This window comes from Megalopta genalis, chromosome 6 (assembly GCF_051020955.1).
Source record: "Megalopta genalis isolate 19385.01 chromosome 6, iyMegGena1_principal, whole genome shotgun sequence".
NCBI classification, from domain to species: Eukaryota; Metazoa; Arthropoda; class Insecta; order Hymenoptera; family Halictidae; genus Megalopta; species Megalopta genalis.
This window is the reverse complement of record NC_135018.1, coordinates 13,942,203-13,955,641: the sequence shown is the minus strand read 5'-3', so window position 1 is coordinate 13,955,641 and position 13,439 is coordinate 13,942,203. Positions and strand designations below refer to the sequence as shown.

Below are 13,439 nucleotides of genomic sequence, written 5' to 3'. Positions count from 1 at the left end.
GGTACTCACCCTCTCTTCTCTCCCGCCCCCCACCTTTCGCGGCGAACCGCCCTACCACGCGCGCGACACCACCGCGCACACGCGCTGCATCGTCCTTTTGGACCAGCTTCCCCTTTCGAGGCCTTCTCTCCTCTCCTCCCTCCCCCTCCCTCTCCCCGTCGCTCCTCTTCTCGCTCCTCTTCTCGCTCCGTCCACTCTCTCTCCCTCTCCTTCGCTCTCCCTAATCGCGCCAAGTCGAATTTTTAAGCTCGTCATCGCGCCGCAAGCGCCAAATGCTCGTGGACATCATGCTCCACGTGGCGACGCTTGCGCCTGGGCTTTCGCCTTAAGGTGGCTCCCCACCGTGACCGCTTCCATAACCATTTTCTTTATTTTCTCCTAGTTTCGTGCTTCACGGAAAGGAGCCTGGAATGTCCTACGCTGAATGCACGTATATGCGTAACAACGTCTCGGCCACGAGAAACGTATGCTAAACAATCCCGTCGTGTCAACACTATTTGTACCGGTATCGTGTGTTTAAAAAATTGTTGCGACGATTGCAGCCAGTTTCGTTCTAACCGATTACAACGTCAATCTTGGAGCAGTTCTGCGACGACTATAGCAAAGGTCGAGAAGCGATTACCTAGGAAACATAGAACGGGGGGAAATTATTGTTTAATAAATTTTTATTAAATTTATTCTTTGTTATTAAAAAAAAATTATTTTTAAAAAATTATAAACAAAAATTATTATTAAAATTGTTCAGAGGTGTCCTTTGACCGCTTCGCTGTAAATAGTGTCGAATAGAAACGGTTAAAAGCTGTTTCGCGACACCTTCGGCAGAAATAGTGTTAGTCCCCATGACAACTGATGAAGTTTCCGTCACGGAGTCTGGGTATTGCTGTCTCACTCCCCTGCAACCTAAGCGTTCCCCTTCCGCATTCAACCCAATTCAATTTCTATTCTTCTACCTCCCTCTTAATTTTATACTGTCATTATATCCAAGCTACACACAGGCACCCTTTACACGTCGCATAACTTCTAGATTGTCTGATCTGAACTGTTCGACCTAAACATTCGTTCTTAAACATTCATTTAACGAGAAACAAAGCGAGGTCTTATCACCATAGAGCATTCACTTTCCATCTCTCTTACCCCTCCTGTCCAAGTGACGATGCGTGTCTTCGATATTTTTGTTCCAGCAAAATCTGTACGTCTTCAATATTTCCATAAAGTAAACTAATTCGTATTGCCTCAACATCGATACCGTACCCCGGACCTACATCAAGTTCCCAAACGATCGTGTTCAGCATCCGACCCCCCTCATAACGCCTCAAAGCCATCATTGCAGGGACTTATCGATGATAACGCCATTATCGTATCTCTCATTCCGTAAGTTCCGAACGTATAATTTGATCGCGACCACGAGAAAGACTGCTCCTATTGCTCGAACGTTTTCCAAAACAGTCTAGCTTTCTGAAAACGAAGGCATCGAAGGCGTCGAAGGAGTTCTGCGAAGGACTAATCACCGGCACCTCCACCGATTGTCTCTCACGCGGTGTTTCCGCGCACCGCTACCTGTCTCGTTCCCTCCCTAGCATCCCCCTCCCCTTGTTGCCGGCGAGCTTCCGTCCTTATCCCTCTCCCGCCCCGACGGCTCGTTTCGACGAGATACCGCTTAGTGGCGCAGTCGTCGCCACGAGAGCGACGTGCTCTCCGTCGGTGGTCATGAATCGTGCGGCGGAAGAGGTCCTCGCGAGCCGGCTGCCGCCGTCGTCGTCGTAGTCGCGTCGTCCTAGTCTTCGTCGCCGCGCCGTCGTCGCGCGGCCCGTCGTCCTCGCCACGAGAACGGTGCGGTGTGTCGCGTCGTGTACGGTGCCGTGTTCCCCGATCTTCCAAATCCCAGTGACCGTCGCGGTGATCGTCGGTGAGGATCGTGAGCAATCGTGAGGATCGTGAGCAATCGTGAGGATCGTCGGATCGACGATCGAGCCCGGACGTGTGCCCGCCCCTCGCGCTCCCTCTCCCAGGCCTGATCAAGGGTGTCGGTATCGGTGCCGTCGATCGGATCCAAAGCGGAACTGCGTGTCGGTCGTCGGGTGCGCTAGTAGAGCCCGGCGATCACGTTGGTCCGTCGAGCGAGGACGCGTCGTCGGATCGACGAGCTCGAGCAGCAACAGCGACGAGGAGAGATGGGTGAGCGCGTGCCGCGAAACGGTGAACCTTGCGTCGCTGATCGCCGACAGCGGCGCCATAACGGGGCGCGTTCGCACGCGACCATAGTGTGAGACGAGAAAAACGAGAAAGAAGAGGCGGAGGAGCAGAAGCAGGAGGAGGAGGAGGAGGAGGAGGGGGAGGAGGAGGAGGTGGAGGAGGAGGAAGACAGCGGTGGCCGGTCACGGAGGAAAGTGAAACGCGAGGTAGCGCCGGATAAATAACGCCGGCTCTGTTTAACACCCTCTGGCCTAACTCCTCTAGCCTAACCGAACCTCGTCGTCAGGATTGTTCCGTTTTCCCGTACCGGTGATCTTCCTGTTCGTCTACGAGCAAGCAGATTCGGAGGCCCAGGGAAAGTGTGTCGTGCGGAATTTCCATCGTTCGCGGGATTGTGTGCTCTCTGTTTGTGACGCCAACGAGCTGCCGGAGGACGCGAGCTGAACCAACGGCCGAAAATGTGAGAAAGTTGTTGTTCCGGCTGGCTCGCGGCACACCGGACGATCTCGCTGACAAGGTAATGCGAGGCGGCCACACACCGGCGAGCCGCCGCCGTGTTTTTACGCGCCAAATGAACGGGGCCCACCGCCGCGCGTGATTTACACGCTTTACGCGCGCAATCGCGAGCCGTCGCGCGCGACGCGCGTCGCCTCGCCCGCGTGCACGATAATTACGCGTCTCTTTTTCCCTGGTTTTTCCTTTCGGATCGCTTCGCCTTTTTTCGCGAGCGCTTAAAGTCGCATCGACCGACTTGGTCGTTAGCGGTACAGTCGCTCGCGAAAGTCTCCTCGGTCCATGTGGCGACATTGTAGTTTAACGCGTTTCTGATTCGTGCTCGCTATCGAATGAGCTCCGTTACGGACGTGTGCGAAATAAAATTGTATCGAGGATTTTCTTTTTTATGATTTTCGATGGACCACTGGGAAAGTTTATGTTCGAATTTGTAGCGGAAGTTCGGACGCTAGATTTTTGCAAGAAAAGTTGACAGCGAGCGTTTTGTTCGTTCAATTTGCGACGCGGAAATTGGACCGCTTTCGTGGAGTCAGACGTGATTCTGTGTGTGAGAGTATTTATTTATTTGTGGAAATTATTCTCGTTTTTTCGGTACGAGCAAGTTAGGGTATGTTCAGTGTGGGGAAAAGTTTGATAAAATCTTTATGTTTCGATTGTAAAACGGAAAACTTGATTGGAGATCGAATAAATCTATATCTAGAATATTATCTTACAGTTCCCTATCGGAGAAATTAATTGGAACAAATATTAATTTCACTTCGTTATTTTCATTTCGTAACAACGTAAATAAATCGTTAATAAATACCGGTTCATTATGCGTTGTGCCATATAATCATTTATGGAATACGGGAAAATGTATGAATATGAATACAAATTAATGATGACCTTATTTTATTTTCGTTAGCTGTGCTCCTTATAATCATTTGTGGAGTACAGGAAAATGTATGAATTTGAATACAAATTAATGATGACCTTATTTTATTTTCGTTAGCTGCTCCTTCCTTGGATTTCAACGAATTGCGCACAGAGATCGATGTTAGCGTTGGCTAAGATTAATTTTTAGATTAATTTTTGCTGCGTCGACAGGAAACTTGTGGAGACATTTACATCTTCGCGGCCATGTTGATTTTTCATAGGAATTAAAATCCATTGCGTCCGAGTGACACCTTCGCGGGACTTTTGACGGACAGTGTACTCGAAGAATGAGAATAGCATTCTGCAGAATCGCTTTGCTCGTGGTCCACTCTGTTTTTACTTCTGGTTCCCTCGCTGGCGCGCTATGTTCTTCTAATACGATGCAGGACATACTTTCTACTGCGAATTGCTTTCGCGCATTCACGCTGTTTACGACCATCCTCCGGATCGATTAACGTAATTGTCGATCGCGTGTTCGACAGTGATCGATCGTAATATTCTCCGACACCATTGTGAATGGAAAGCGGGAAGCGCGTAATACGTTCTGCGATGACAGATGTTGGATGGAATGGTCGATCTTGGAAAGTTGACCTAACGCTTCGCGGTGTTGCCTCGTCGAGCAGTTTCGTGGGGACAGTTGGGCTGTGTTTTTCCCAGATAACAGATACGGTAGTGTCTCTCTCATTGACGCATCGGATTGTCCACGGAAATAGGCAATTTGGGAAGAGGAGATATGATTATTCGAGCCTCGCGACTCGTTTTTATAGTTACCGATTTTCAACAATTACGAAAACGAGCCGCGAGGCTCGAATAATCGTATCTCTTCTTCCCAAATTGTCCATTTCTGTGCACAATCTGAGCGTCGGTTAGGGAGACATTACTGTACTATTCACGCTGGAAATCGTGCGAACGGTTCAAGTTGAAAATTTGGAAACAAAACGAAACAAAAAGAGGCTCGCCTCTCGATTGGTGACGGTAAAGACGCTTGTCCCATTTCTACAACGCTCTTCAAAGTTGAAGCAGCAGACCAAAGAGCTTCTTTTTAGGAGATTAGAATCACATTCGACAGCTCCAGTGAATTCTCGGGAATTTTTTCTGCGCGACAGTTAAATTGGTCATCTAATTTCGTGCTGACTTGTACAGGATGAGCCATTCAACTCTTTCACCTTAATTTTTCTTGTTGCAACGTATGCTTCTATTTGCAACAAACAACTATCGTTCGAGACATATTTTTATAGAACGTGCAGTTTAGAAGAAAAAAGTAAGACGAAAGAGTTAAATGCGTCACCCTGTATATGATAGCCCACGATGCTTGCTCAGTGAACCGAAGCGAGAACAAACATGGTTATACAAACAATTCTGACTATTCTGATCTATACACTCCGCTGTAGGGAATAATTATCTAGTCGAATAGTACTGCTAAAATCAGCTAGCTAATCACCTAGCACGTCACGGGTTCTCCACGCAGTGTTACACGATTCCCTGTTCAGAAATCAAACTACGCATCGTTACAAATTGTTGTTAAACTATCTCTCAACACGTTCACCAAGCTTTAGTATTTACCGATGCGTGTTATCAACCCTGCCTCTACTTCATGGTCGTTGATGTATTGTTACTGGTCCGCGGATTCTATGCATTTATGGCAAAAATCAGCAAGTATAATCTAAAACAGTGAAAATGCTAAATGAAACTAAGAATGTGACAATTGCTAAAACGAGGAGGAACTTTGCGTTTGGCTCCTACGTACTGTAATTTGGGCGGGCAATTTTTAATTTCCATAAAGATCCTCAGTCTAATCATCACATCCTAATCATTAAATATGAGTGTTACTTATTTCTTCTAAATCGAAACACAATTTGATTCTTCTGTTATCGATGTTTTAGGAATGGAAGTAAGTGAAAGCATATAAGAAACAGAAACGAACTGTCTCGATTAGGGAAATGATTAATAAACTGCGGATTTGATGCATTCGTGACAATGATATATTTCTGTGATATTTTCAACTCGTTAAAATTGTTAAAGGAAGGAAGAAATTTCTATCCGACTGCTATTTCTTGCAATTCACGAGGAAAACTTTTATTTTCCATAAAGGAATCCTGATTATTAAGAACGACGAGGCGCTAATCAACACGGTTGCGACTAACAAAACTTGTTATCTCGTTACGAGATATTATAGAATTCATTCCAAATTTTCACAATTTTCATGATAGCCTGTGTCTGAGTAAAGAAATATTTTCAACCATTTTTAATGGAAGCAGCCTTACGACTTCAATAATTATGAAGTAAAAAAACTGTGACTTAACTTAGCATCGACAGAGAAAGCGTACGAATTTCGCAGGCTTCTCGCAACGATCGCAACTTCACGAGCGAAAGAAAGCACCAACCTTGAACACGAATTTGGCAAAACACTATCTCATTCTATTGGAAATGGGTAGATAAATAAAAGTAAAACGCAGTGAATTAAACTTATCCCTTTTAGTTTATTAATTTGATGTACGAGGAAGGACCGTCTTTACTCTCCTGATTGCTCCAGGAGACTGAAGACTATTCACAAAGACGAAACCAAAAACGTCACCTAAAGACAAAGAGCACTCTGTTCTATATACATATGAAATCATTGTTTATCTAATGGTACTCTGGCAAGACTCTCGGCGTCGATTCGTTTTTGTAACTTATATGCTAGAAGGAAAAACTTCTGAGTATTCAAAAGAGAGAAAATAATCCAATACATTCGAAAGAACATCTCGATCAGCAACGCGGCGTCCGTGTTCGCCAGAAATGACAGCGAAACGATTTCCTGGACCACGTTAAACAGTTCGATCCCGTGTTTGTTGCGGGAACGAAGGCGTCGCTAGTTCCTTCTTTTTTTTTTTATTTCGTGTCCCTAGCCAGCAACCTTGACTGTCGGTATCGATCCGAAAAAAATCACGAGTCGCCGAACGAGGCGGGTGGTTGTTTCGCGGAACAAAACTTTACTGTTCTGTTTATAGTTCGTCCCGCGTAAACAGTAAATCGAAGCCGAACGTCCAAGGCTAGCCGCTCTGTTTACGGAGTCTCTTTATTCATCGGCTATTCTGTGCCTCGGCGAGACTGCCTGGTTCTTGTCGGGAAACAACGAGCCGAGCTCCGCTGTCGCTCGTTCGATTAATTGCTTCGCATTTGTTCGTGCCATCGAGAGCCGCCGACGTTTCCGAGGCGACTCCTCCTTTTTTCTTTCTCTCTTTATTTCTCTCTCTCTCTCTCTCTCTCTCTCTCTTTCTCTCTTCCAGCGAAATGAATGTAATTTCGTGGGCTGGTGCTACTGTTCCGCGGTGATTGACGTTGATATAATGATCGGATCGAAAGTGTTTCCGCCAGAATTTATAGTAATGTCTGTAACGAAGAAAATGGAGAATGAACACGTTCGCAGTAACATGTGCCGTATGTAGGTCAGACCAGCTTCCTCGATAGTCCCTTGACCCATTATCGACACAGGACGCCTGTAATTAGCAGGGCTTGAATGTAACCGTAATCCAACGGCAAACTCGCGCGAATAAAAGCTGTTCAGTGAAGTTTGAACTTCTGAACGAACTTAAGTTAACTTTTAGATTGGCGCTTTAATTCTGTTATGAAAGTTCAATTTTTCAACAGTCACCTTGTATTCGATTGATAAACATTCTGAAGGAACACTTTATTCCTAACGGATATTTTCAAATAGAATATAAATGTTTATGCTGTTCTTCTAACATTTTATCTGCAGCGTTATGGCTTCATTTGCGGATTTTATGCGATTATCGTAGAAACGAGTGGTTGAAGTATACAATTTTTGAGATACACGACGGATCATCGATCATGTTGTTACACTATTTTCAGCTGAACGAGGTTATTAAAAGGAACAATTTATTTCTACTTAATTGCTGTTTCTCCCAGTCATCCTGGTAAATGATCATTTTGCATAAAGAACAGCAGTCTGGTTACGATCATAATAGTGCTAGTTATTTAATCGCCCGCTGTCACACTTCCTATGCGAAAACACGTATGTCGTACTCGGTCACTCGGACTCGGTTCAGTTCTCAAGCAACTGTCGCTCAGGAACTAACAATACTGTTAGTATAAAAAAATTTATGAACATAATTTGAACATTTTGGAACATTATTTCCTTCGTTGGATCTCGATATCTCGCTTCCAAGTGTATTGAATTATTTGTTAATTTCGTTCTTTTTTCACGAGAATATCACTTTTTCGAAAAAAAAAGATATATTGGACATTTTGGCCCAACGCGACAGCGGAGGATTAAGAAAATTGACGAATAAACTGCGGATATTAAATATCCCGTCGAATTTAGAATGAAATAGAAATGGTAATACTACTATTAAACATTATTCTATATTAAGACGTAGGCAATCGTGGATACTGTATTTGCAGAAAATCGATAGTCATTTCATCCGCTGTAAGTTCGTTAACAGTTCATTAACGGTTCATTAAAGGTTCATTAAAGGTTCATTAAAAGTTCATTTACAGTCGGAGGTACTCTAACAGTAAAGACATCTGTCTATAAACGAAGAATGAGTGATCGAGGCGATACAATAAGGAATGGTAAATAGAACAATGCAAAATGGAAAGAAGGTGGAAAGAAAAAAAAGCAGCGGTTGTTGGGAGGGAGGGGGGGAGTGCGACGGTTCCTGTTGCGCGCAGTGCATTGTTCCATATTTGTCCGCCATCGGTGACCCTATCGGAAAAGCGCTATAAATAGACAACGATTTCCAATTTTACACAGAAAGGCAGGCAACGCACCAACTGCAGACGAGATGTGACTCGAGTGCGCCAGACGTTTCCTTTCGTAATTAGGTCAATCTGTACCTAATGAGACGTTACTCGCGCGTTTCTGTACAGCCGTTCGCGTCGTTTCGCCTCATTTCAAACGGTTAGATCGAAAGATTTTAATTAAAGGTTAGCATCGCACGATCAGGCCAGACCAGATGACGGCTACGCGACGCGGCCTCTCGCATTCCTGTCCCCATGATCGATGGATCACGATGATCTATCGGCTACGGTGAAAACTAATGCGATTGTCGTTGCCGGCGCGCTACGAAGCTTTATGCAAATTTAGATTTTCGTAGGAGAATTTCGAGAAAGCTACGTTGAGCTAATAATTTAATCACCTTTAATGCCTTTCGATGATTTCTAGCAATTTCTCTGTTGGAAAGGGATCGATAGAGAGCTCTGAATGGTGATATTAATTGAACGGACCACCGTAATCTTCTTTTAGATAATAATTCTGAAAATGAATGATTTAATCACGTTATTCGAGATCGCTTCTTTCAACGCGATTCGAATTGTTGTTGCTTGCTTAATTTTATATTTAAGTAATCCGTAGTTATTAACGACAGATATTTATAGAAGTGATGGATGAGAGCCGAAGGTGTGTTAAAATGTGTTACAATAGATTGCGAATCCTTATAGAAATTCATATTTTCATTAATTGTTTTATGGACATCTTGATTAGAAAAAGATTTCTTATACCAACTAGAGAATTCCTTGCAAGAAACATGTAATCGTAATACAATTGTAATAGGTACATATAATTATAGTATAATTTGTTTTTGTGATTCTCAGGTTTGCCGATGCAATATACACTGTGCACTTTTATTAGTTTGTACTATATTTTGTGATCTAATTAACACGTTTAATAAATAAATTAATAACTCAATTAATCGATTTCATGCATCTTGCAACCTTGCACATACCATAAGTGCATACAGAACTTCAGTCTACTAATCAATCTAGTGATATTGAAATTTCTTTCATTAATAAAGTAGTTCATTAAGTTGATTTCATCGCGCTCAGCAAAATAATCAGTCTGCCAAATTATCGTCGAAAACCAACTAATTAGAGTTAGCAGATTTATTAACGGTAAAACCACCAAATCAGTCAAAACGACTGGTTTCTGATTTCTCCTTTTACAGTTCCTGATATTATACGAATATTTCTGGGAGAAATTTTTCGAAATTTTTATTGAAGTGTATATTACAATATAAATCGTTCGGGGTTGAAATAAATCCATTCTTGGCATTGTTATAAAACAATATACATGAGTCGCGTTTCGGGCTCGGTAGTTGTAGCGTTAAAATAGAAATGAAACAGAAGTGTTAACGAAATCAGCAGCCTCCTCGTAATTTGCCCGATGCCTATTAAGAGTTTCTGTTGTCTTACTTTCCGCGCGGTCGGTACTAAATGTGTCAAAATATTAAATTCCCAAGCAGACCGTAAATCTCATGCAATTCGTGTCGCGCGTGAACGCTCGCGAAACGAATAAATGTTACAATAAAATCACAAGCTTCGTCGGACTACAGCTGTTTGCGAAATATCGATGTAGCCGACGATAACTATGCATGGGCAATAACCGAGATATGTATTTCGTACAGATCTGTTATACCGATATCAAATAGCTGTAAATAAGTCGGCACTCGTTTCCGTTGGTTTATATCGGAAAAAGGTCCAAACATTACGGGAATACCAATTGAAATATCGAATTCGCTGTACGACTGTAACAGGAATAGCGTGTTTAGTAGATTTTTGTTCGACTTTCGCATAACTTTATACACGAGAAAGTACTGAGAGCGTAAAAAGATGACAAGCAACTTTTCGTTTTCCACGAGAGATTTAATTGCAATAGCAATCGCATTAGACGAGGAGGATAGGAGGACAAAAAATAGAGAAGAGAAAGGAAGTGGAGCGTCCATCCAATTCGTTGAAACTGACAAACGGAAGGAGGTATTTCTCTTGTATGAACAATTAATCGACGACAGTTCAAAATTTTATGAACACTTTCGAACCTCTCAAGATTCATTCGACATTTTGTTGCATCAAATTAAGCCGATAATTACATAGAGAGAGAACGTGTTAAGGTGCCCAAACACACACTCGCACCCTGTCTGTAAATTTTATTTGAACTCTGTATATTTTATTTCATCACTGTATATTTTATTTTAAACATCTGTATTTTTGTGATTTTATAACTGATGGCTAACTTCCCGTACATGTTCGATAAATAAGTAAGTAAATAAATAAATAAATGGATCTTTATCGGTCATTGTATGCGTGTCCGGGGACAGTCGAGTCAAAAGTGATTTCGGCGTAGTAGACGAAGGATTAACCCCTTGCACAATGATTTCTTTCGCAGCTACGTCGATCAGCACTCCTTCTTCCTTAATAATTTTCCTGATAGAACGAGACAATTTTTGTTTTTTGTATGTTTTTCTTCATTCTTAGATTTTGATAATAGAAAAATCATTATTACGATTCCTAATTATTACGAATCCTTGTACATTGCATCCCATACCATGCAATAAAATAAAATAGATAAATTAAAACAAGAAAATAAAATACGGTACAATAGATTAGAATAGAATGGAAAAGATTAAACCAGAATAGAGTAAAATAGAATAGAACAGGATAGAATAGAATGGAATAGAATAGAATGGAATAGAATAGAATAGAACAGAGTAGAACAGAATAGAATAGAATAGAATAGCATGGAATAGAATAGAATAGAATAGCATAGAATGAAATAGAATAGAATAGAAAATTACATTAAACATTAAAATAAAAAATGCTACTGCGTATCGTTGAGGTATAGTCAAGCCCCGATCCGAAAGAAGTCGACGTAACGAAACTCGAGCGATCAGCGTCGAATCTGCGCGGGAAGGTATAATCTTTAGTGTTCCGACCAGAGTGTCCCGAACGGTATTTATCGGCATTGATCGATAACGCGGCCGCGGTTACAGTTCTATTCGAGATTCGAGCGTGAAACACGGCATCGCTCTCGCATGAAAGGATTGCGACACACAGCCGATGAACGCGTCGCGTCCCTACGACTATAAATAGGAGCGTTACATTGTAACCGGGGTCCGGTTCGCTGCGGATCACCTTCCATCGAATTATCGCGGGATATTACGATCCTGTGTCGCAACCGTAATCCCCCGGTGCTCATTGCATTCTTCATTGAGGTAGCGCGACTTCCTCGTCGAGCGACTCGGCGCGGCGCGGCTCGGCTCGGCTCGGCTCGGCTCTCGACTCGGCGCGCATTTACGCGCGTGGCGCTTTAAAATTAGTCGCCGGTAAATTTACACACGTGTACACGCCGATCGGCGAACTGGGGGGAAATCGGGGGACGAGAGAGAGGGAGAGAGAGAGAGAGCGAAAGAGAGTAAGAGAACGAAAGAGAATAAGAGAGCGAAAGGGAGCAAAAGAAAGAGAACGAAAAGGAGAGTGAGAGAGAGAGAGAGAGGGCGATACTTTTATTTATCGCGGCCACTACGTGCTGCTTCTGATTGACGGGCATTAGCTGCGTCCACTCGAGTGTTCGTGCGCAGCCACCGCGTCGAAACGAATCGAAACGTCGCCGAATATTTACGGGGAATTTCCGGTGCCGGAGTGGCTGAGAAATCGCGGACGTTAAGGGCTGAGACGCTGGATCGTTCTAGAATACGCGATCCTAACGTACGAGGTCAGTAGGCTGCGACTTTTGGGGATACTCGGGCTTCTCCCGGAGCTGCTGGATGTTCTATTTTCTAGGGAATACTTTCGGCTGGTCAATTCCGCGGCTGCAAGGAAGAACGCCGCTTGTCGCGTGTCTTCACTTCCGGGATACTCATGTTTCGATTATTAATGCTTCGTGTCAGCAATACTCGAAATTGCACAATTTTGTCGAGGCTATAGCATTTGTTTTTGTTGGAATTTCAACGATGACCCACCTAACAGTTTTATGGCCCCTTGCGAGGGTGAGCCGTTGCCTACAGAGGCCCAGGTGGGCCCAGACGACAGTTCAAAAGTAGACACCGAACCGTGAGGTTGCCACCTCGGGATTTTCACCAACACCAGATTTCTGTATCTCTGTAGTTTTGCAATATATCACCATCACTTATTTTACTGGATACGCGAATGTTCTGGAGTAGAATTTGTAACTCTAAATAAAGTGCTTTTGAGTATCCTTTCATTCTACAACAGTTTTCACGATGTTTCTTCCGATAGATACGTCAAGCCATATATTCCATATACCAATCAATGCAGACATGCGGCGTATTTCCTTACAGCCATAGGATTGTCAATGCTTTCGTGTTAACCTCTAACTAGCATGTTGGGGTCCGATTCGAACATCGAATGCCTGTTTTATTTTCTAGGAAAAGTTTAATTTTCCATGTGTTTTTTATTCCATCAGCTAGCTTAGATTCAGATGCGATAGATCTTTCAGCAAGAATTAAGTTGACATATCTTCTTGCAATTAATGTAGATTGACCGATGTTTCGTTTAGAGTTGGAGCAATTTATATTGTATAGAGGATCGAGTGGATTAGTGGTAATGAATAGTTCAAACTTAATATTGTAGAATTTAAAACAATTCGAAATAGTGGAATTATTAAAGGAATCAGAAACGGTGAAGTTATTAAATGAATCAGAAATATTAAAATTATTGAAAGAAACAGAAATTGTAAAATTATTAAATGAATCGGAAATAGTAAAATTATTAAAAGAATCGGAAACAGTAAACAATAATTATTAAATGAATCGGAGATAATAAGATCATAAAAAGTTCGCAAAGAATGGATTTATGAATTTCGAAATTTTATCAGCAATTTTACGTGTAAGTTGGTGAACGTACGAATGGATCTAGCAATATCTGCAAAATAATGCAACACTTTGCAATTAAATTGGAATATACAAAATGTACATAAAATGTGAGCGAATGTAGGAAAAATAGAAAAATCAATGAGCGAAGGTAGGAAAATCAAACACACAGTTTTGCTTGACAGTGTTTGCTGCAGTTTCGGTTTTAATAGA

General features: G+C 42.6%; 1 protein-coding gene across 5 annotated transcripts in view; it reads left to right on the top strand.

Moving 5' to 3' along the window:
- Positions 1-13,439, top strand: part of LOC117226122 (uncharacterized) — a 797,792-nt gene that overhangs the window by 187,909 nt on the left and 596,444 nt on the right. For 2 of the 5 annotated variants that reach the window (XM_076522568.1, XM_076522566.1), the window contains exon 1: positions 2,354-2,710. The exons of the other annotated variants lie outside the window; for them this stretch is intronic. The gene's annotated coding sequence lies outside the window, so the exon portion shown is untranslated. Of the gene's footprint in view, positions 1-2,353; positions 2,711-13,439 lie in introns of those variants that run through there. 5 annotated transcript variants of the gene reach the window in all.